The 23,260-nt window shown below is 49.6% G+C and overlaps 2 protein-coding genes across 3 annotated transcripts in view; one reads left to right on the forward strand and one right to left on the reverse strand.

The window, feature by feature from the left end:
- LOC144136736 (uncharacterized) overlaps nucleotides 1-7,615 on the reverse strand; it is a 116,862-nt gene extending 109,247 nt beyond the window's left edge. Inside the window, exon 1 of one of the 2 annotated variants that reach the window (XM_077669311.1) lies at nucleotides 7,071-7,615. The gene's annotated coding sequence lies outside the window, so the exon portion shown is untranslated. Of the gene's footprint in view, nucleotides 1-7,058 lie in introns of both variants that reach the window. The other variant, XM_077669312.1, reaches the window with a different exon arrangement.
- timeout (circadian regulator timeout) overlaps nucleotides 1-23,260 on the forward strand; it is a gene marked incomplete in the record, with an annotated part of 289,956 nt that overhangs the window by 147,611 nt on the left and 119,085 nt on the right.

Consider the following 23,260-nt stretch of genomic DNA (forward strand, 5'->3'; position numbering starts at 1 on the left):
TGCAACAGGAAAAGAATGCTTTCAGAACTCATCGCCCGCCGCGTATCCGCACTGGAAGTCGCGCCTGGCACAATTTCATCCGAAAGCGCGCTATTGAACGTTTGCGGGTGTTCATCTCTCTCTCTCTCTCTCCCTCCCTTTTTTACAGAACTGCGAACGCGTTGTGGCGACTTCGCCATCTTCAACAGCTGCGCGAGCTGCTGCTCTCTTGCCCTGCTCGCTACTTTGCAGTCCACGTTTGCGCGACTGGCGCTTATTTGTTTGTCCAGAAAAAGGCCGATCTCGCAGCGGCAGCGGAGGCTCCCGCTTTTGAATCTGGGCGCAGCAAGCATTCGGATGCAGCCAAGCGCGCCCTCCGGGCGTCCGCGCGGCGTCCTTGCGGGACCCTGATCTGCCTCATCTTGCGCTGCCGGAAGGGCGCGTTTTTTTGAAGTGGGTGGCTGGCTGGCGTCCCCCGACGGGCGCGGTTGGTTGCGCCATTTGATTACCCTTTCGGAACTTTATTTTTGGGGACTGAGGGGAAGAAAAAAATAAACTGGGAAAATGTGTGGCGCTGTGTCGCGAACCCCAGTCGTTTCCGGAAGCCACGCCGCGCGCCATCTGAGTATCTTTTCTGCTTTCTCCGTGCGGCCTTGTACGTCCTTTTCCGAAAAAAAAAAAAAGGCAGACAAAACGGAACAATTGACGACGCTTGCTTCGTTCTTCCATTTTTCGCGCTAGTTTTATTGGCTTTCAACTGCTCTCAGCGTAACCGTTTTGTTTACTTTTCATAGAGCTTGCGATTGGAACAGCCTGCCTTCGGATGTGGTACGACTGGGAACATTGCATTGGTTCCTTCCTTGTTCAATTTGGAGATGTCTTTCTTTTTCTTTTTTTTTCCTTTTTTCTCTCTGTCGTGCTGAGAAGCAATCTGGAGTACGGTTTCTTCAAGGTGTTATACATTTTTCTTGCATGTTCCAAGACCTGAAGTGTTTGTGCAGATCGAAACAAAGAGCAAGGTATGCGTGCGTGTGCCTCTGTTTTTCCCCATATTCCGTGTCCCTTAAACCCTCTTTCCTCCGTGTTCTTGCTTTTTGTTGTTTTTTTGTTCCACCTCGACGCGACGATAAGAGGCACCGGGTGCTGCTGCGCCGTTTTGCGACCTATATCCGCTCCAAGTGGCGTTGGCAGCCTGCGTAAGAAAATTACCTTGTTTCTTCGTCGCTTGGCCGGCGCCCCGTTTCCACTCAAAGTGCGCGCGGGCGTGCGTTAACGCATCGGTGTTCCCGTTTTGTTTTCTCGCGCTTGTCTTTTGCTTTCTTTCTGTTTTCTCCTCCATGTGGCTGTCTGTGCTTTGGCTAACAATGTTTCGTTGTTCCGCGCGCTGCTCGGAATAGCCTAGGATGGAAGAGGCCGCTTTTAGCGAAAGGCACGTCCCTGTTTTGAACGCTCCGTTTGTTGGCCTAAGTAGTGTTTGATGTTGCGCCGTTGTCTTGCGCGTTTTGCAGATGTCTGTTTTATGTGGTGGTCCTTGTTCGTTTCATTTCCTTTTCTTCTCAATATTGTAGTCATATGTGACGCTGCCGGTGTGGCGCGTTAGAAGGCGCCGGCAGTTTCAAGCACCATTTACGAGGCCATAAAGTTTATGAAGACAGCGTGCATTAATCAGGACTGATTCGATTATTAGGATGCTTCGTAAAGTGACGTAGTCAGACGCGGTGAAGTATGGGGAAAAGCGTCATGAAATTAAGACTTTCCACGTCTCTTTGCCAGTGCGCTGAAGTTAACCCCACTTTCTCTTGTTTCCCCGCTTTCCCCTTCCGTTTGTCATGTGGTCATTCCCACCTTGCAGTGTTGCGCGGCGTCGTGCACGCTTTACAGGGTCAGGATTATCAGCTTTTTTTTTTTGTAGTCGCCAACGTGCAACGTTTTTAGCTGCCGTGTTATTGACGCGATAAAATTTAGATTGTCTTCTTATAAAAGCCACTATGTTTCTCCGTAACAAAATTTCCTGATTGGTCGAGAGTGTCGTCACGTCATCAGGACCGCCAAGTTTGAAAATCTAAGGAATATCTTCCAGGCGATCATGTGGGATTATACTTTATGTAGCAGTCCTCGTTCGTTTTATTTCCTTTTCTTCTCAATATTGTAGTCAGATGTGACCCTACCGGTACGGCGCGTTAGAAAGTGCCGGAAATTTCAAGCACCTTTTATGAGGCCATAAATATTATGAAGACAGCCTGCACTACTTATGAATGATTCGATTTTCAGGATGCTTCGTAAAGTGACCTAGTCAGACACGATGAAGTTTGCGGAAAAGCGTAATGAAAAGATGACTTTCCGCGCAACTCTTTGCCAGTGCGCTGAACTTAACCCCACCTTCTGTTTGTTTCCCGCTCCCCCCCCCCCCCCCCCTTTCCCTTTGTGATGTGGTCTTTCTCACCTTGCAGGGTTGCATTGCGTCGTGCACGCTTTACAGGTTCAGGATTGTCGCCCTTTTTTTTTTTTTTTAGCTCCCAACGTGCAACATTTTTAGCCGCCGCGTTTTTGATACGGTAACATTTAGATTATAGTTTTGAAAAATCCACTGTATTTCTTCGGGACGAAATTCTGTGATTGATCGAGACGATTGTTACGTCATCAGCACCGCCAAGTTTGAAAATCTAAGGAATACCTTCCAGTGGATCATCATGTGGGATTGCACTAAGCCGACCCACTATTCTGCCCCAATTCAGCCGCCAATTCACCTTAATTCAGTATATTGCCGGGCTAGTTGTTTCGCATTTTTGAAAAAGACATCGCTCTACAAGCACATGCACAAAAAGACGAGGAGACGAAGGGCAGGCGCCATTCGTATTTCTTGCATGAGCCTCCTTCCGAAATTTCGTGGTCCTGTGGAATATTTGGGGACGGGCCAACTTCCTAATGCTATCGTATTTTCTTCTTTAATAATGTCGTTAAGAAGGCCCCATTTCTTTGTTCTTTATTCTTGAGATGGGTACAAATGAAGTGCGGTCTCTGGCTCGAGTGTTGGCGACGGGATAACGGAAAGCGCATGTACCTTTCTTATTTTTCTTTATGAAAGGAATGTTTCTGACTAGTAAGTCGTTCGGTGTTATGAAGTCTGTCTGAAGCGGAGAGTAGAACCACGCAGAGAGAGAGAGAGAAAAAACCCAGAATACTCTTCTGTGGGTGTTGTGTGGCTGGCGCCGTTTCAATTAAAATACCTGGGCAGTTTGGAAGTGCTTATTGAAAGTTTGTACCAGGATTAGTGGGATGTCAATTTATGGCTAGCATTTACCGGACTTTTCCGCGTTGCTAAAGGAGCTTCAAAATTTGTCTTGATGAATAAGAAGGCGGGGAGCTTTTTAATGTCAAACTGTAATTAATGTTCTTTCTGGTTTAATGATGTAGAACGCGTGTTTTCTTTTTTTGCGCCACCTTTCCCTTCACGACATTAAACTCAGGACTTAAAAGCCGGGCGAAAGGGAGCCGAAGTGTGGAAAACAATGAAAACGAAGTAACGTAGTGTGTTCGCGCACCATTACGATCTTCTCAAAGCCACTCCGTAATTCGCCCTCGATCGGGCTAGTACGAGCACAACAGAAGTAGTTTGTTTACTCAAATTTCAGGGCTTTTGTGAATGCGCAGGGAGGTGAAGCTTGTGGAGTCGTTGTCCTGCGTCGCTACTTTGGCGCGCGAACAGTGCACACCTGAAGAAATGCCACTTGCTTCGGAAGATAGTCGCGGAAAATGAAGCGTCCGCAATTCTTCAGGTCACCGAAAGACTTTCGCCTGAAAACTTCCTCCTTGCTTTCCCCTGTTTCTCATATTGAGCCCTTTCGTTTCAGTGCCTCGACGCACCATCGAGCAATGTTACAAGACGTAGGGCCCTACGTCCCAAGCGTAGGGCCCAAGCGAAACGTAGGGCCCAAGCGAAACGAGAGGCGATTAGCGGCGTCGCCGCCAAGGGGTGCTCCGGCAGCGAGAGCGACAGATTGGACCGCGTTTTTTCGCTTGTGAGCTTTACTTGATAACAAGCTGCTTGACTGAGACGCGCTTCAGTCATGCCGTCTCTAGTTGCGGGATGCGGTGGCGTCGTGTTGCACCTCGCGACAGGCCCTGCGCGGTTCGCTGAATGGCAGTGGTCTTCGATTTGTCCGGGAACTGGTGGGCCTTGCCTTTCGTAATGTTGTCTTGTTACGCGTAACGAGCAGTCTTCCAGTACACGCTCCGCTTTTTTTTTTGTTTTCCTTCGCACCGGCGCGTTGATGCCATAGCCGTGGAGGGTACTTTTTTTGTGATGTAGTGTTTTAGTTCTGGAATATTGGAATTCGATAGGTAGTTTTGCCCTGGACGAAATCGTGACATTTTTTCTGTTATTCCGTTGAAGCAGATGTTAGAACTTGCACCCTGGTCGACTCTCTTTTGTTCTTGGCTCTGCAGTTTGTATACTGACGAAAAGGGGTGAGATGAAGTAAACAGGCGTATTTACTTGTAAACTTTGTACACATCCGTCGGTGCCTTAACCCGAATGTATGGATGGGGATTGGACAACCTTTTTTATAAGGGCAGGCAAGCTTTTGCGATTACTAGGCGTATCCTTTTTCTTGTACCACTTGCGACCGAATTTGAAAACTCTCGATCCACCCCAGTTAAGCAGGGTGTAAATGCAATTGGGCGGCTATTTTGCTTGCGCACGGAGGAAGGTGAAAAAGGCGAAGATGCGTCTTTTGTGTCCCGCACTGAACTGGAGCTTCGTACTGCTTGGCAAGCTCGAAGAGGGCCAGTAAAGAACGTGTGAAAAAAGGAATAATGGAAAAATGACGCCGTTGAAAATAAAATTCGAAAAAAAATGATTTCTTCTGGGCCTTCTTTTAGTCGCTCAGGCGTCCCCAAAATTTTCGAAGCATGAACGCGACGAAAATGTTGAATGTTTTAGCTGCCTACGGGAGGAGCCTGGCGCACTGGGCAAGTCGAAAAGGGATGTCCACACCGCAAGCCTTGAGTTCGTGTCTGTATGCTTAGACTACCAAGCAGTTAAGTATATTTAAGTGGTTTTCGTGTTCCAAAAACTCTTGTGGGCTCCTGTACGTTGCCAGCGCTTCAGGGCCTAGTTAGGAGACACCTTGTGGTTGGCTTTACTTTTCGTTTTTTTTTTTTCGCGCCCGCCGGTTGGCAAGCTCCCCTTACTATCTCCGTTCACCAGTGGTTTATTTTCGGAGGCCCCGGCGTCGCCAAGTTTTCGAACGAGTGGGGGAAGAAACTCGAACCCCGTGAAACCGCGCATCCGCGGGCGAGCGCTCATCCCCGTGAAACTGGGCCTGCGTGCACTGAGCGCTCGCTCAGCATGGGAGCGGGTGCAGCCCAGATGGCAGGTGGCTCCCGATGCAGGAGCGAGCGTTGGCGCAGCTGCAGCGCGCGTCGCGTGCCGGCCACTTCCGCGTTGGCGTGCCTTCCTGGTGGGCGCCCGTCGTGGCGAGCTGCTTAATGCCCCTTAATGCGTCCCGCAGCCCCGGGTCCCTGTTTGTCTTGGCTGGCCCGCTGTCCCTGTAAGACCGCGGGACCCCCCCCCCCCCCCCCCCCTGTTCTCCTGAGTTGTGTGCCGCTGTCGGGAGGCAGTTTGGCCACGATCGATCCTTGTTAGCAGTGCCTTTGTTAATGTTACCCTTTCCGCCCTGGGAGGGCCCGCGGTCGTAAAACATTTATATGGCATATTGATCGCTTCCCTACGCTAAGCCGGAGTTACGGCGTGTGTCTCTGTGGGCCTCCTCCTTGAGGAGGCGGGAGTGGGCGTATGTATTATAGAGTCTGCGCGCGATGGTAGGGCTGGTCCCTCCGCCTCCGCGCGTAGCCCGGTGGCCTTGCATTACGTGCGGCTTCACCGCATCTCCGCCTCCCTCCCTTCGGTGCCGATCTCCCGCTTGCTTTTTCCTTCGCTCGTGCTCCGACCGCGCTCTTTATCGGAGGCGAGCCCACACTCTTTCCCGACTCGTTGTGTTCCCTCCGTGTTAGGCCGACATGGTCTTGTTACCCACTGCTCGTTTGGACCTGTCTTCTTCGCGGCGCGTGGGCGTTAGGCGTCGATGATGACCCTTGTGCCCGAGCATCGTCGCCGGAGGCGGCAGCTGTGTCTAACAGCGCTTAATGGCGCAACTCCTTGTCTGTCCCCATTTGTTGGCAATCTTCGAAGTAGCGCACCTGTTATCAAGAAGCGGTCGTTGTTTGGGAGCAAAGTGCATAGACGCGCAATGCATACCATTGGGATTGTGTTGTTAGCTCGTGATTTTTCGACGCATGCCGGAGTAGTAGTGGTGTTTCTGGCTGCTCTTTTGATTTATCTGTTTCTGTGCGTGTACGTTCGCTCTCTCGCCAGTCGCTCTTTCGCATCTTGACTTTAGTCGTTCTCTTTGTAAGTAACTCCTCTTTATGATTGGAGGTGTGGCACTGTGAAGCTTCGCATGCTACCTGAAAACGCTTTACTTGCGTCAGCAAGCATTCCGCATGCTTGCTGACGCGTGTTAAATACAAGAGGTCACTTTTTAAGATGCAAACTTGCACTTCATAATCGAAAGAAAGTAGCGGTGACTTTTCGAACGTGACATACTATAGCAAAAATAAATCCTTCCTATTTTCTATTGTTTTTAAGCTCAGCAGTGCATCATTTTTGCTTTTACCAGTTCGCTGGCTACTCTCTATCAACAAATAGCACAGAACGAAAGTGCTTCACGTATCTCCTGAAATTTATAAAAGAAAAGCATTCCTATTCTATGGAACTGAACTGAAACTGAAACTGAAGCCGCTTTGATGCATGCGCAGAGGGTGCTTACAAACTGAAAGAAATTAAAATATTTGACCGCGGATCTGAAACATCGCACTTATTTTTCGGGAGCCAAGTGAGAAATATTATTTAGCTGCCTTTTCATCACCGTCGCGTTAAGTATCCCTTTCTCGATCCCGTTTTCCAAAACTGTCATTACTTTTCTTGTTACGCCACGTAAATAGAAAATGTTGAGAGAAAAAAACGAAGAAAAATTGAAATGTCACCGAAATGAGCCGCCAGTGCCTACAAAATGCACACGAAGACTGACCTTGCCGCGATTCGGGAGCGATGAGCTCTTCCTCAATCCGAAACGATGTGGCCTCCCTTTCCTCGTGCCCTGTGCGGTGCCGGCGCCCTGCTGCTCTTTCAGTCCCTGGTTGACGTCACCAGTCCCGCTTTCTCTTTTTCCTTGCTTCTCTCACCGCACTTTGTTAGATTTTTTTTTCTGTTCACAACTCTTCCCACGAGAGCAAGTCACAGGGAGCAGCTCCTCCCAGACTTTGCCGGTCGACGCACGACTGTCGTGTCCGGAAAAAAAAAAAACACGAAAATTCACGACTGTCCACGTTAAACCAGTTCCGGATCACTGAGAAAAAAAAAAAAAGATCGACTCGGAAGCTGGATGCGGAATGCGTTCAGCACAAGTGTATAAACGGCGATAAAGGAGTCGCCGAACGCAGCGTCAGCAGAAACAAGCTTTCCGGCGGCTTCGATGACCGGCGTCTCTGTCTGGGAGCGAGGGTTGAACCGGCGCGCACCGTCGCCTGTGCGAGTCCAGCGCTGGCTGCCCGACTGTGAGCCCGTGTCTTGTGTGCGTGCTCGGAGCCTGGCGTCCGCTTTTATCCGCGCGGCGCTCCGGCGTTCGGGCGCCTGCGCCGAGGTGGCGGCGGCGGCGGAGCTCTCTGGAAAGGAGGTGAATGGGAAAGAGTACGGTAAGGGGAGGGGGAGGGCAGTTCTCTCGGAGCCGAGGCCTCGGGCGCGAGCAGAGGCCGTGGTGCAGCTCGCTGCGTGCCCCGTAGTCGTCGCCGCCGTCGTTGGCAGCGGCGCCGGTGGGGGCGCTTTTTCCTCCGCCGGGGGCTCCCAGGATTTATCATTTCTGCCCGACGGCCCCCCTCCCCGTGTTTTTTTCCCCGTCGTCGTGACATTTCCTTTTTCTTTCTATAGACTCCTTGCCTTTGGTTCCTATCTTTTCCCTAGCTGCCTGTTCTGAAAAAAGAAAATAAAGTCAAGGAATAATGTTGGAAGGAAAAAGATGCGGAGGAGCTGCAGCTGTCCCGGCTTATGAATACCGTCAACGCGAATGAAAATTAAAACTTGGCCGGTCGTACGCCCGGAAATATTAATTGGCCCGTCCGGCTTCGTGCTAAAACTGGCTGGCGGACGCGCGCGCGCGCAGGAAGCCGTTCAGTGTCTTAAGGATGTGTTGCGCGTATTTTGCTTGCTTTTCTCGGTCGAGTTAAAGAAAAAAAAGGATGCATTAAGGAGGAGCCATGAAAAGAGTTTGTTTACACTCCGCCGTCATTAATTTAGCGTGTTTCGCTGGGTAAGTTGCGCCTGCGATGTGTGTGCACAAAGCGTATGCAAAGAACACCACAGCGCTGGGAGGATATCTGCGATGTGATGCGGAACTCCATATAGCATGTAAAAGTTGGCGTTACTTAACTATTTTCGAATAGTTGTTACTGATGTAGCGTTAAACTAACCTATATAAGCTGCTGCCGAATATCTTTTGACTGGGGTTTAACGAACTGCTACGCCCTGCATTTTGAACGCCACTGCTTTGAAAGTTTTTACATGTTTATACACGGGCGTTACATGTAAGTTTAATGCTGCAATCCTATGGCAAAGCATGGAATACCAGCAGTTCTCGGGGAACCTCTAAGGTAACCGAAAAACTGAGAGGAATAAATTTTGTAAAAAGATTTCACGGCGGGGATTTGTTCTGGGCAGATGAGCGTATTTGTCTTTAGTGAAAATCGTCGGCTGTACCTGTTACCTCGGTTTGGATATCATGCGGTGTTTTGGCTGCTTATTCGGTCCTGAACACCGGTTTTGTAACGTACAGCCTTTTTTAGCTTCTTGGCGCTTCCGTCAGGTATACCGGTCACAGGTGTTGGAAAAGGAGAATGAGAGGTGCTGACGGTAGCAGAGACGAGGAAGAGGAGATTTGCTTCTCACCTTTGTAATGCCTTTGTTCTAGGTACAGGTGCCCACAAAAGTTTTCGAAACGCCGGAATCGCAAAAAACGCTGATTTCCTCGCTGACTACAAGCTCAGCCAGGCATTGAGGGGTTTATAGCACAGGTCGTGCGGACAACTATAGAGCACACCCTTCAGTTCGTGGCTGCGTGCTTAGTTTGTCCAGGACCTAAGCTTTGTTGTAATTTTCGTGTTTTTAAAACTTTTGCGGGCACAGGTGCATCAGAGCGAGCGTCTCGTCGTATTCTAAATGGTCTGAGAATTAGATTGAATGCGACGAACAGAAACTTGAGAGCGGCTGCAAATCTGAAAGTGGTAGGTTGCGAGAGGCCCCAAATTTAGACAGATGGGGGCAGGAGCTTCGTGCCAGCTCTTGGCTACGTTGGTTAGCCAACGCTGTGTAGACAGAGCACAACCAGCTTTGAGGCGTGTCAGCATTAACGTCAGTGTCGCTGGTCCACGAACTGCCTTGAGAAGTGCGGCCGGCGAGCGTGGACGTGTGTCGTAGACCGCTTGCTCCACGGCAGCTGTCGACGCTGCTCCTCCACGACCTCGCCACGGCTATACGTGACACACGGCACTTCACGCGCCTTCGCCAGTCTAGACGGTGTTGAGCAAACCCCAGTTGGGCAAGGAACGCGGTCTTCAAAGGGAAAATAGTAGCTGCTTTGAGAGATGAAACGCCAGCCGCGATTTTGATGCGAGTCATTCTTTCGCAGTTTCGTCCCGAAACGTTGAAATCAGCGCTCGCTGCGATACAATTTATGTCACCTGTCTTTCTGCGCTTCGTTCCTACCAAGGAGAAACCATTGTTTTGTTTCAAGCTGCCTCGAACCCTCCGTAATAAACCTGCCGAATGTAAGAAAAAGCTCGAAGCTACGCTGGCTTTCACGATACTCGTACATTCGCATTTTCTTTTCTTCCCTAGGCTCCTGTTTCGTCGTGTGTTGGTTAACGACGCAGAGTACTTCTGTGGGGAATTGGTCAAGAATCACGCGACGGTAGGCTCTGTGATACAAAGAGGGAGGAAAAAGCCGATTGTCGTCGCGACAGTCATTTGCCTCGGACGAGCCCTTCTTTGTTGCTTTTAGTTCCGACCTTTTTTTTTTTTAGACTGGCCCGATCCGTCTCCCTTTTATCTTTCAGTGTTTCTGCTCGTTCTGCCGTTCGATGCCTTTGTGTATTGCCGAACGTCGCTCCTAAATGTCTCCCAAGGCAGCTAGCACACGCGATTTCTTTGCTCCTCGGAATCATTTCGTGCGCACGGAAATCGTGGGTGGAGCGCGTTACCCAGCGTGCGACCATCCTGAGTATGGTTATGCACTTCACTTGCAGTTTTGTGTGTGCGCGGTTTATCGGTGCCCTGCTTTTCCTGTATTATTTATTTTCGCGCTTTAATCTCTCTAACGCGCCGTGGTGGCACAATTTTCTAGCGTTGGTCTGCTGGCTCCAAGGTCGCGGGATCGAATCTAGGCAGCGGGAAAGGGAGTTTAGAAGAACTTTTTGTTGGGCTAGATGGTGCATTCTGTAACAAAAGAACTCTAGCGCAACCAAGACGAACGCAACACAGAGGCACGCAGGACTAGCGCTGAAGTCCTTTTTAGCGCTAGTCCTGTGTGCCTCTGTCTTGTGTTCGCCATGGTTGCGCTATAGCTCTTTTGTTAGGGAAAAGAAGGGGGGGGGGGGCGGTGCATTTCGACGCAAGCGCAACGCAACAAATGCCAATGCGCTGCACGTTGTCAATGCGCGTTATGAAAAATCTCAGCTGGTCGAAATTAATCCTGAGCCCTTTGCTGCAACCTCTCTTGTAGCCTATAGGTGCAGCTCCAGGACGTTTAGGGACACCTCCGCGGTATTTTAGAAAATTCACTTACTGGAAGAAAATTTTTGCGGTAGGCTTTTTTCCTGTTGGGATTATTTTCACCAAGTTTGGCAGGCGTGCGGCAATTCTTGCCTGCGCAAATTGACGTTAAAGTATGCATTTTCATGGGTTCAGCTTAGGTGGTTTTTGCGGGCCACACTGTTTGCGACGTCGCACACATTCTACTTCTCACGTAAAGAACAAATGTGGAATTTTGTGTTAGGTCGTCTAGGGCTGTTTATGAATTGAGCTGTCATTTCCCGTCGTAATTTCAGCCACTGAACGCGCGTGTGAGTGTTTTTCCAACAATGTCGGTGACGCCTTCTCTGCGTGAACCGAGCATCGTGCTTGGCTACGAACAGAGATTCGGTTTGATGTTTCTGCTGTTTTAAAAAAATAGTTCTGCTCGCTACTTCGAAAAACGGCTTCTTGTGCCTGAGACAAGGGACTCGAAGTAATGTGGTGCGCTAATTAACTCACAATGTTCGAGAAACCCCACAAGTTGCCCTTCATACCCCGTATATACCATGACCTTATCCCCCCTTTTTTCTCAGTTTGAGGTAGCCAACCGGAAATGTGTGCACGAACCTCGCTCTTTCTTCTACACCTCTGCTTTGCGTGCGATGATGGCAGTGCTGACTTTTTCTGTGCGTCGCAGGACTGATCTACGCCTTGCGAACTAGTCAGCACCCTCTAGACTAGTCTGTACCGTTAGTCTACGTACTTGAATCCTCATTTGTGCGAAGGGTGTTTCTACGTGTCACTCTTCACCACTTTCATGTGAAGTGGCCTGTCACAGCCATAGCCGGCCTTACATTTCCGACAACATTAAACCTTTTCCCTCGCTCTTTGGAGCACGTGAACGTGCATCCGAGTCGTCTTCCGAGTCTATTTCTCTGCAGGCGTGTCTCCTTCAGCGTATTTTCGTCGTCGGCGCGAGATTGCTGTGGAGGGAGACGTTCAGATGCAGACTCGCGTGCATCGCCGCACGTACTACATACAGTGACCACGCTTCTTCTCGCGGGCGCCTTGCGTGCGTCCGTACCGGCGCGGGGATACGTCGGCGCCTGTCGACCCGGTAGAGCCCCCCCCCCCCCCCCCCTTTCCCCGCCTAGCCTAGCTGACTCGCTCCGCGCTGCCGTTGGCGGCTCGTGATTGATGTCGCAGTCCGCCCTGGCTGCGCCTGTGGGATTCGCCGGCGGAGATCGTGATTTATAACGCGCTTTGCCTCGCCTCCTCCCGTGTATATACCACGCTGCCGATTCCTCCTCGTGTGCCGCGTTTCCTTTTCCGTCTGCGCCTGCTCCTGGTTCTCCTCCGCTCTCGGGAGCCCTTCATTCCCGCGCGATTCCGGGATGCACATTCCCAGAGTCGGTGTTTCTCTTGGTGCCCTTGTTTCGTATGTTCCCCTCTCTCTTCCTTCGCTCTCTCCCTTTGTCCCTCTGATTGAGTAGTGTGTAGCAGTGAATTGATATCGGTCGCGATTCCGACCTTACACGCTGGTCGTGCTTACGGAGAGAAAGGGGCGAGAATCTTGATTCGGGAGAAAGCATTCCGTGCTATTGAGTGAGGCTCGTCGATCGCTTACGTTGACGTTCGGTGTTTCTATTGCTTGTTTGTGGACTTTGACGCTTAGGTTTCGGCGAGAGCGTTTGGCGGACATGATGGGCCTTGTTAAGCGATTTGTCACGATTATTGCAGGTGACTGAATTTGTACTGTTTTGAGTGTTTTTGTGGCGAATTTAATTGGGGTCGTTTTCGAGCTTGTACGTTTTGTGACTTAGTCGCTTGTTTCTGTGAGCATACGTCACGGAGACCGATTCAAAGTGTGCGGCTGGTAAAGCGAACCCTATGCTTGGAGATGTCGACGGCTTCACTGTTTGGGAGCGCAGCGGTTTCACCAATATTGTCGGGTTGCTGGCGATTCACGCCAGCTCGGTGAGGCACTGCTGCCGACTCGGGTCAACGGCTTTGTTGCTGGAAGGAGTATTGAAATTCTATATTTGACACGCCTAATGCAGCTTTGCGCGTACATACATGAGCAGCAGCGAGCGATTACTACAAATCACTGGATAACTAGTCTACGGCTTAGTTGACACATTCGGCGAGAGCCGCGATTTTCTACCATTTTATCCCCTTCTTGTCTTCCTTCTTTCTGTACTCTTTCTTGGCTTGAATCTTAGCTTGGCTTGTCTTTCCTTGACTTGCGGATTTCTACGGCAGCTATTTGTACGGGCTTCAGTTACACGACATCGCAACGTGGGGTCCCAGTAACGGCTGTCGCCGTAAAAGTAAATATAGACCGAGCTCCGCTGATGTCTGTGTCTTAACAGCTCCTTTTGAGGGCGTGATGTATTAATGCGAGAGCTTTCGGCGCTCAGCGCACAACATTTTCATGGTTCGGATTTCTTCGCTCTACATGATGTGCTGTCGTTTCTCGTTTCAATTTACTGTTCGTCTAAGCGTACGTTAACAAGTATGTAGCTAGATGTACGAAAGTGTCGAAATGAAACGCGTGAAGCGGTCAGCAAAATGCCAATACTTTCTTTCAGCGTGAATAAATGGCTGATTGCCGTTTTCCTCCAGTTGTTATTTTTGTCTTTTTTGATTTTCGCGCTTAAGTTGTTGCGTTCGTTTTCGTTCGCTGCCGATAGAACATGCGCGAATGAGAAATGGGGAGCTGCACGCATTACTACCCCCGCTTCCCTATTTTTCCATCTCCTCCTTTTTTTCTTGCCCAAATCCGTAGCAGAGCCTAACAAACCTTGGTCGCGGCGCTGCGCTATTGTGAACGTTGGCGCCGGAGACGGCCTTTTCCGGCGCGCTTCTCGGCGCTCGCTTTCGTCGCCGGGAGTGATACAGTCTTCCCGGCGTGCCCCGGCGTTGCACGGGTCGTTGCGTGCGCGACACGCACTCTCTTGCCGAGCGTCCGGACCGTGACACGCGTTATTGGGGCTGCATATAATCAGCCCAGGGCCCCGAGCGTCGTCGGCGACACACTCAACCCCCCCCCCCTCCCGGCGTCCGTAACCCGTTCCGCGACGCGCCACTGCATTCGTCGGCTTCGTGCCGGAAACTGCATCGCCCCTAGGGCGAGCAGGGTGCTGTGGCGACTGTGGCAGTTGTGGCTTTCGTGCCGGAGGCTGCGACTCTAGCCGATGGCGGCATGCCTGCAATACGTCCTTTTTATCTTGGTGTTGGTTCCGCAGGCTATATGTCTGCTCTCCTATTTCTCCGGCTGACCCGAGGCTTCTCATATGCTCATAGACTGGCTCTGGTGCATTGGGAAGACTAGGGGTCCGATCTGCCCTGCTTTCCTGTCGGTGAACCGTTTGTGTTTTATTATGTGTTCTCTTTGGATACATGTGAGCTGCGTACGCAGCGAATGTCGTTGGTCGTTGGCTAGTTCTCAGCGGTGTTTTTGCGTACGCAAGCGCTTTGTGAATATTTTACGTGCCTCTCATACCCTTCTTTTAATCGTTTAACCCTCACTGGTAGTTGTTCTGCGTTTTGGGCTTTTATTCGATGCGTCTATCGGTTTAACCTTTCTGATGCATTGCGCGCGTTCTTTTTTTTTTCTCCCTGCCCCGAGTTCGCCGGCTTCCATCTTTTGACAAATCGCGTTTCCTCAACTGCTTGGCTGCTTGCAATATCGTTCTGCACTCACCCGAGCTTTTTCCGACCTCTGCTGGCATTGACGCATTTTCCTTCACGTACGGCTACTGCAGCGATGTCGCGTTGCTCAACGAGCTCTGCGAACGAGAACTAACACGCTTTTTTGAAAATTGCCGCAGTTGGAAATCATCTGTTAATACATCGTCTTTTTCTTGTAGTTTTTCGGTTTGTTTTCTTCTTGAACTACGTGTACTTTCCTGCTCTCTCTTTCTGTATTCTTTTTGTCTCCGAAGAGAAGCCGGGACGCGCGTAAGCTCTGTTTCGCCTTGGCGTCCAAGTTTATCGCTGTGCCCAGCAGCTTTGCACTGGGTTCACTAGTTCTAATCGCAGTCGCTCGCGTCTTCGATACGCTCCCCTCGTCGCTTTTTCCCCGCCACACCGCGTTGCACGCCTCCGCTTCTTTTGCTGCTGCAGATGCGACATCATCTCCGCTCCACCAGCGGGGTGTACGTATCGGGGCGTTTTTGAGAGCCATCGCTCCAGCTGCTTTTCTGAGCCGCGCGTATGGAAGCGGAGGCCACGGTCGGCCGCCCGGCTCCAGAGAAGCGCGCGGGCGCGGCTTCGTCTTTTCTCAGCCGGGCCGGCGATAAGAGGCACGCCGCCTCCGACGATCGCCTTTTAGTAAGCCCCGCCGGCCACTTGCGCGATCTCTTCTTGGAATCTCAGACTGCTTGCCTGCTTCCCACGGCTTCTTCGTGCTTTGTTGTCGTTGCGGAGAAAGTTTTTTTCTCATCGGCCGTTTGGCCCGTTTACTCTTTACGTTGAATCGGGGACCGCATGTCGCGTTGGTTTGGTCTGCATCGCATCAAAACCAATAAATGGCTTTAAAAGTCAGAAAGAAAGAGAAGGAAGGAAGGAAAGCCCGGTTAGAGGTAACCAAGATCCGGTTCAGAGAGAACTGAGCTTCCTTCCTAGAATTCGAGTCTAAGCCTTGAAGAACAAACGGATGGGTCGCGTCGATATCCACTGCAGGACTTCGTCATGCCCTCGACTTTGCTTTATTTTATTTCCGAAATATTTTATTGAATTGCCATTAGTGTTCTGGTTGTTGGGGCTTGGTCGGTGAGCTCGCGATGAGCCTCTTCCGAAACAGTGGTGAGTGCCCGCCGGCTCCTTTTCTTTTCTTTATTTTAGGTTTATTTTGCGCAAGATCGTTTGTTGTCCTCGCTTGTATAGGTGCGCTTGCACGGCTGTGTTTAGCCTGGGCTGCGCGCGAAGTCGTCCATTCGGAGCGGAAGATTGCGCGGACATTGAAACCAAGATTTAGCGGTTTTCGAGGCAGCGGAATGGGCTGTTCGCGTCAGCGTAACTAGATTAAGGCTTAGTTTATGGGACTCGGTGCGATAGGACCAGTCGTTCCTTTTTTCTTCCAGCCTACCTTGCAGTTTTTCCTTGCGTTTCCCGTCCCCCCCCCCCCCCCCCCCCGCTTTTTTTGCTTCATCATTCTGTGCGTTTTCGTACGCGCCATTAAACTGTGGCGAGCGGTCTCCTCGGTAGTAAGAATGGGAGGTCAGCGTGTGTTTTTAGTTTGCTTTTTTTATTTTCCCCGATTCCTTTGCCTCCTTTCCACGATAAAGGAAGAATGAAGTCTGGCGCTGCCGCGCTTTCTATCGTGCTCACTACGGTTCAGATCGCGCCACCTCGCCGGCGACGTAACGGCTCCTGCAGCATCGTTCTTCGAACGGTGTTATGGAGAGGACTTTTCAATTTTGCAACGGCACTCCTTATTGTACTTCTCGTGTTGAACTCTGTTGTGATTTACTTTGTGCCGTTTCTGTGTGCAGCTGTCCACTTCTGAGCTCCTCCGTAAAAATATTTTCTTTTTCTGTCATGTTTTATGATGAAATTAAAAAGGAAAACAATGGCGGTGTGGTCTTCATTTCTGTATGTACACACTGTGCTCAGGCGAAAGCCTTAATGGCTCATGCATGCTGGCGGCCACGATCGTGTCCGTCCGTTCGTAACGCTTTCTAACTCGAATAACTCGGAAACTAAAAAAAGATAGGAGAAAACAGAACAGTTGCGTCAGATAGAGGAGGAAAAATGAGACCTAGGAGCCAAGTTTGATGATCGCAGAGTAATTTATTATTATAGCCAACAATATCAAAATTGCGTCGAAATAACGCGGACGTCGATATAGCCACGGGAACAGTGTGGCGTCACATCCAGCGGAAATCGTCACAGCAAAGTGTAATAACTCGGGAACTAATGAAGATAGGAGAAGAAGAATGGTTGCATCGGAAGTAGGAGAAAAAAAGAACTTCAAAGCCAAGTTTGATGACTGTAGAAGAATTAATTAGTTATAGCGAAAAGTGAAAGGGTGTGACGTCACACCCACCGGAAGTCGTCACAGCAAAGTGCATTAAGTCGGGAACTAATGAAGTAAGGAGAAAAAGAATGGTTGCATCGGAAAGAGGAGAAAAAAATGAACTCAGGAGCCAAGTTTGATGACTGTAGAATAATTAAATCGTCGCCACCAGCTTAACGAGTCGCCTGGGACCAAGCCTGGAGAGGCTACACGCAAAGCATGAAGACCGATTACGCGCCTCGCCTAGGACCAAGGCCAAAGGAGCTGAACGCAAACGTTTAGATCGCATGACCGCATCAACTGGCACTACCGCCAACGTCAACAAGAGCAAGCGTCAAGTGGTTCAGTCGAAAAAATAAAAAAATTATCATAGCAATGCTTCGTCTTTAATGATAATTCACAGAGGCAGCAATAGTATCAGCCAAAGTCGCGCGCAAAGGCTTTCGCCTCAGGCAGTTTGGAGAGTTAAAAGTGCCCCTCGAAATTTTGTCGATTTTCGCAGTTTCAAGCGGGTCAAGGCGTGTGATTTTTGTGAAGCGATGCTAGCGAAGTGTACAGAGGCTGTTGATTTTTGCCGTGAAAGCCAAAGTACCTCAAATGTTAAATATTGCCACAAAATGTTAAACTTGGTTTTTTTTTTTTACAGGATTTACGAACAGCAATATGAAATACAGTTGAACACATTGCACGATATTCGCCGCAAAGGAAGTTTAGGAAATCTTCTTGTGTTGAAAAGTCCCTTTAAGAAGGCCAAGACGAGTTCCTCAACTATATTTTGAAGCTTGACGTGGATTTAGAAATATAGTTTTGAGTGAAACTAAAGCCTGTGGACGAATATTTTGACTCGCTTAGAGATCAGTATATGCTCTCAAAGATCAACCGCCGTGCCTCTAAACTTGTTCTGACATTAACAGAGCAGCCTTCGAAAAGCCACTGGAGCACAGGAAGAGATATCGTTGCAACTTATAATATAAATTGTTATATGAATTGTTTTTGTACAAGTTTTTCGCAAAAGCTTCATAGAAAAAATGATATTACCAGCACTTGCAAGCGCGTTATTTTTGCAAAAATTCCAGTAATTGTAAGAAAGGGAGCAAGAGAAAATCCACGCTAATAAAGTGCTCAAACTGAGTTGCCTTCGGCACAGGCCACCCTTCGTGTCCTTTACTCGGCTCTCTTCCGATCCCTTCTGGTACTAACCCAGCTGCCGCTCACCGCGTCGCATCAACCTGGAACATTGGAACACTGTCTTTTGCTGTGCCCTGGGCTCTGTACAACCCTGCTGTCCCCCCCGCGCACTTTCTCCTCCTGGATCCCTTGCGTACGTCGGCTCAAGTACAGTATCTCTGGGTCTAAAATGCGGGCCTTCAGCTCCACAAAAAAATGTTTTTAGTCTTGGAATCTGACACACCTTGTAGGAATACATCTCTTGCTCCTTAAACAATCCTCGTGGTCTTAATATATAAGAATAATAATTACTTTATTGTCATAATTAAATGCAAAACATTCACAGAGGACAAAGAGATCAGTCGGTGTTGAGAAAAAAATTGGGATCCTTAACGGTAGCTTGCGGTTACCGTAACACTTACGTGCGATTTATGGTTTTTACGTGTCACTTACTTATTCCTGTTCGCATTACAGTGTGCAATAAGGCGCTTATCTACAGCGTGCTTTGTATTGTCTTGCTCGAAATCCTACTTTGTCGTTAGTGTCTGGATAAAAAATCAACGTTGCATGCCTCTCAGGAGATGACGTCAACCGCGTTTTCGCGTACTTTGTGTAGTTATTTCGTTAAGGCCTCGCGGTGGATGTAAATTTCGCTCGCCTTTCAAGAATATTTTTTCCTTTATTTCCTTGCGCTTGGATACTTACACTGTACGTTCCATGCGCCTGTAATCATTTTCCTCCCGGCATAAATACCCGCTCCTTAGTTTCCGCGCTAACACACACCTTACGAGCCGCCCGTTCGCTCTGGAAGCAAATTTAGCCGCGCAAGCGAGCCTACGTACATGCAGAAAAAAAAACATGAAATGCGAGCGAGAGCGAAACTTCCGGACTTTCATGCATGCAGCGGAAGTAAAGCGCTTGGGCCGGATTAATTATACAGCATGCACGTAATCACGAGGCAGTCTGGCGCGATGCTTTATCGCCGGATCAACGGATACCGGCCGGCTCTCCTTTAGAGGGTCTTAAGCCCGCCGCGCCGTACGGGTGTAGGTACGTGCGCACGGCCCAGGAAGGAAGTGCCTCGAGGTTCTAACCAGGGAGGACGCCCCATCGACGTCGTCGCTGGCGGGGAAGCAAAAGGAACAGGAATGGAGCGCCGCCGTTAAGGCCGACGCGGAGAACCGAGGGAGCCGCCACACCGCCTCCTCTTCACCGGCTTGTTTTCACAAGTGTCTGCCGCGGGCTTGGGATTCAAGCCGTGTACGTTGTGGTAGCCGCCGTGCAGCGGTCCGGCCGCCCCGCACTGAGCGTGTTTTACAACCTGTCCTCCCCCCCCCCCCCCCCCCCTCCTCCCCTTTCGGGTTTCTGCGCTGTGAGCCGTCTCTCGCGTGTTGATCTTTGGTTCGAGCACGTACCGAGAAAAGGGGGTAGAGGGTGCGAGAGCTTTCTCCTCTCTTAGCTTTGCTTTCTTCCCCCAGGAGTCTCGCTTTCTCTCTCCCTCAACCACCCCATTCTCCCTTCTTTTCCCGTGCCGCTGTTCCCGGTCTTCCCCATTGTTTTACGGCGGCGGGGCGCGCGCGCCTGTCGTGTAGCCGGCAGCTCTCGCCGAGCCCAGCTCGCGTGGTTTGCTTTTTCTTCCCCTTTTTTTTCTTTGATTTGCTTTCAGTCTTCGCTTCGCTTTTAGTCTTAGCGTGTGGGTTCGCAGCGCGTGCGGTTTTCTACGCGAACGTTTAGTGCGCGAGACTCCCCGTCTCGCGTGTCGCGCGTCTCTCCCTCCCTCTCTTTGCTCATTGGCAAACTCCTGATTGGAAAAGTAATTAGGCTTCATTTACGCCACCCCATCTGCACTCGTTTTGCCTTCTTTCTGTTTTCGAGCGCCGCTTCTTCGTTCTCTATTCTCGGCGGCCCGCAACTTCATGTTTGGTTGGCCCTGCTTCTGTCTGGTTTTGTTTATTATTATTATCATTAGTATTGATATTATTTTATTGCACCTGTTCGGTCTATTCTTGCGCAAGCCCGAATCGACAACCGCGATTAGCGCATTTCTCTGACCTTTTCCTCTTCTCTCTCTCTCTCTCCTTTTTCTTCACCGTAATTCATAGAAACAGCTGATTGGGGACGAGAAGCTTCTGACACGTGTAGTGCGGTTCACAGCGTGGCAATAATTTTGGAGCAAAAAGCTCCACTTCTCGCATGCATAGCTGAAGGTCAAACAACGCTTGGATTTAACCTCTAACTGGAGGCTCGGCGCAGGTGTGGCTGTGACGTCATACCACATGGCTTGTCTCAGCTGTTACCGCTCGTTCCGCCGCTGCGACCACTCGCTCTCGACAGTTGTGTCACGTGACTAACGACGTGATTCGCTCTTGCTGAACAAAGGCCTGCTCTGGCCGCCTGGACACCGCAGAGACCTGGAGCCAGAACCGGTCACCGGGGCGAGTTCTTCGACTGAGCATTGGAGGCGCCGGTTTGCTTCTAGCGATCCATACAACAGTGAGCGTCACGAAGCCGCGTTGGCTAGAGATAAGTCGCGAAAGCGGGCACGTCGAGTTGACGAAGGCGATGAAGAACGGGAGGCAATACGCCTGGAGAAGCGGCGGCACAGGCATCAACGGTATCTCAAGCGGGAAAGGGCAGCGCATGCTGCCAACGCCTCCGTGTCGACATCCGCCACTGGTTCGGTTGTCTTTCGCTCCGTATAACCTCGCTCAGCCAAGTTGAGCGACAGCAATTTTTGTAGTGATCGCTACATTACGCTAGCGCTTCGAGGCTTGCGCGTGGCACCCCTTGAACTGCGTGGGCGCCCCTGAGCTGCGTGGCCATCCCGTGGCACGTGGCCACCGTGGCGGCGCCGTGGCTGGTCACGTGGTGCGGAAAAGCTGCCGGCGGCGCGGCGCACCGGCGATACCGAGTGGTGGTGGGAATGGAGGGGGGAGAAAGAGTGAATCCACGTCCAGGGATGAAGATGAAGAAGGAACGCCCAGCGAAACAGAGGGGCGAAAAAATGACTTTGCAATTCAACTGAACAAGTTCCACTCTGCCAGCTGTAGCTATCGCGTCACTCCAGGTTTAACCAGAGCTAAACCACAGCCATTTCTCTACCTTGAAATTAGTCCCTCGACCTACGGGCGAAGCGCATACGCCGTGATACCTCTTCACGCTGCCATACTGCGTTGCTTCTGGCGTGAGACATCCAGCCAGCCGTGTTTATTGCGCTCTCTGCCGTTTGGGTGCGCTCTTTCTCCCTATGATTTAGTAGCTCTATAAGGCGGAAAATTTAACCTTGTTTCGACGAACTCGATTCACTCGAGCGCTTTAGTGAATTAGGTTTGCTTCGGCTTGTTACGACTGCAATGATGAATGTCATTTCGGTATGATGATTAGCACAAGGAGATGAGTGTCTTATTAGTACAGTTTGGGCATTGTTATAGCTAGCTGTTGCATCGCTATTACTGTTGGCCACGCTAAGTAAACTTGGAGGAAAGAGATGAAAATGAAGAATAACTGCTGGTTGGCGATTTTGATAGGCTAACAACAACAACTACAACAGCAAGCGATATGCCCACTCTGTTTTACTCAGAGCAAAGATAGGCTGGACAGAATATATGGACATCTGTGGGCATAGTAGCTGCAGCCAGCGTTTCGCATATGTATCGGTTTTATTTCTGTTGTTTTTGTTTTTGTTTCTGACACATGAATATGAGCATGGACTCGTGTTTAGAACTAGCGGCTTATTTTGGTAGCTTGGCGCCGGGACCAGCATGGAGATTGGTCTTAACTTCTGGGAAGGCCACAGACTATTATGGTTTTAAAATCAGTGTTAGTGAAATATGGTTGCTACGTGATGACGTCCTTTTTTTTCACCCTACTTCTTTCTACAGTAGAGCTCTCAAGACAACGCATTCATTCCCAGAAATAATGGTAATGAGTCTCTGTTTACGTTGCGAACGTCGATTTTAGCAGAAGTCATTAAATTTTGCCCTGTGCCAGCAAACTAATCATAGTACGGGATATCATTTGCTAGAAAGGCAGAGGTATGTAAAAGTGCGTGTGAATGCTACTCGACTCTTATTCATAAAGTTTCTAGCGTAACGCTGCCAGGAAGTCTGCTACATTGCGGTGATTTCATACCTTGCGAGACTCAATTTTTATGCGCGTTTAAGTTTGGATTGCGGATTTGCAAAGTGAAAGGTGGTAATTCTCAAAAGTAATTGCACTGGACGCATTTCCTCTGTGAGGTCTGTGTCTTACTGCTTACAACTGTAACTTTAACAGTTACAGCTGTTAACAGTTTATCAACAGTTAACAGTAAGTTTAACAGTTACAGCTGTAACTGTAACTTTACAAGTGTAGCCTTTGGGCTTTATTCGGGATTTCCTGGTGTGGATTTCGACCATTGCGATTAGCGGCATATCGCATCCGCATTGGCGCTTGTGAGTTATCTCTGAGACGGCTTCAGAATAGAGCTGTTGTGCTACATCTATTGGCCTGCGCGCCGCTCCTTGCTTGGAAAAGATTAGCGTGACCGTGGGTTTGCTGGATTCGCTTTATTGAAACGTGCAGTTTGGTTGCACGAAAGGACGGGCACACACCGCCAGTCAAGAAAACAAAAAGCACAGTTACTGGACGAAGCTTGGATATTTGCTCATTCTGGCATCCTGGATATGGTTTTTTTTGTTTGTGTGCTAACGAGGTGAACACGACATATTCTGTTCAGTTTTCATTTCTCTTGCATCCATTTGCTTTTTTTGTTTTTGTTTCTTAGCCGCGCGCTGTTTCGAGTATTTCGGTATTTCATTGTGGGTGTGATTTCCGTTAGTTTCAGGTTTGTTTTGTTAACTCCCTGCATTCCCGTATTTTCGCTTCACCTTGCAGCGCGTTTGGACCTGATGTCGTAGTACTGTTATACGCGTGCCGTTCTCTCCTTTTTTTCTTTACTATATGTGTTCATTGGGAATGCGCGTATTAACTGTCAATGTTTTTCCTTCTTTTGCCTTTTCCTACTCTCAGTTCTCCAGTCATTTCCTCTCTCTCTGTCTTTCTTTTTTGCTTACGTATTCCTTTCGTTTCTGTCGGCTGGAGATAACGTGTACGATGAATATGTTGGCGCAGCGGGCAGCCGGTGTTTCCTTTCTTCCTTATTATTATTTCGTTATTAACCATTACCACCGCTTACGCACTACACATTGTCTTCCTAACTAACCCTACTTGCTGCGCTAACCTGAAGTTAATGGAAGTGTTTATTTGCT

Source organism: Amblyomma americanum, chromosome 6 (genome assembly GCF_052857255.1).
Source record: "Amblyomma americanum isolate KBUSLIRL-KWMA chromosome 6, ASM5285725v1, whole genome shotgun sequence".
Lineage (NCBI taxonomy): Eukaryota > Metazoa > Arthropoda > Arachnida > Ixodida > Ixodidae > Amblyomma > Amblyomma americanum.